Consider the following 725-nt stretch of genomic DNA (forward strand, 5'->3'; position numbering starts at 1 on the left):
GTTCTCGGCCCTCCCGGCCCCCGGCAGCGCCCGTCCGGAGCCATCCTGCCTGCACCCGGATACCGGACACCGGCGTATTCCACGGGGACCCCGCCTGGTGACCTCGTTCTAATTTGACGACTTCCGTGAAGACCATTCCGAGGAGCCGGACATTAAGACTCCTGACATGTCTATTTGGGGGGGGGGTGAGCACAATTCGCCCCGAAATAGAGTCCTTGCCCTTGGGGAACCCCAGCGATCCCGCCGGCCCCACGCCGTCCCTGACGCCTAGTCCCCGAGGCTCGTCACTAGCGGACGCGCGCAGAGGCGCCTCCGCCGCCCGCGCAGCATCGTCGCTGTCAGTTTTATGATTTTGCCCCGACACAGTCACCGCACCACACCCTGGAGCACTCAGAATTTGCATAGGTGTCGACTATCCCAGGACTTCGTGTTTTATATAAATGTGTTTTACAAGTCAGCGCATTGACGCTGGTGGTCGATTTGCCCTCGGGCTCAGCGGAGCCGCGCGCGGTGTCCTGTCCCAGGGTCCGGGCAGGGAGGGGCCAGGCGGCTCAGCACCCGCGGCCGAGTCCGGACCTGCATTTCGGACCCGGTCTGACCAGTTTCAGCCTCTCCCAGAAGCGTCATCTTGCCCAGCCTGGAATTTCCGGGTCACCAGCCCGTGGGCCCCGTCCGCCCCCGCCCCCGGGGGGCCCAGCGCCGCATGAACGTCCCCTCCCCCCCAG

General features: G+C 65.2%; 2 protein-coding genes across 2 annotated transcripts in view; both read right to left on the bottom strand.

Moving 5' to 3' along the window:
* CLN8 (CLN8, transmembrane ER and ERGIC protein) overlaps window positions 1-725 on the bottom strand; it is a 27,436-nt gene that overhangs the window by 22,686 nt on the left and 4,025 nt on the right. The window lies entirely within an intron of this gene.
* The window catches only part of DLGAP2 (DLG associated protein 2), a 247,632-nt gene that overhangs the window by 3,261 nt on the left and 243,646 nt on the right, over window positions 1-725 (bottom strand). The gene's annotated exons all lie outside the window — the stretch shown is intronic.

Source organism: Pteropus alecto, unplaced genomic scaffold, assembly GCF_000325575.1.
Source record: "Pteropus alecto unplaced genomic scaffold, ASM32557v1 scaffold35, whole genome shotgun sequence".
NCBI lineage: Eukaryota > Metazoa > Chordata > Mammalia > Chiroptera > Pteropodidae > Pteropus > Pteropus alecto.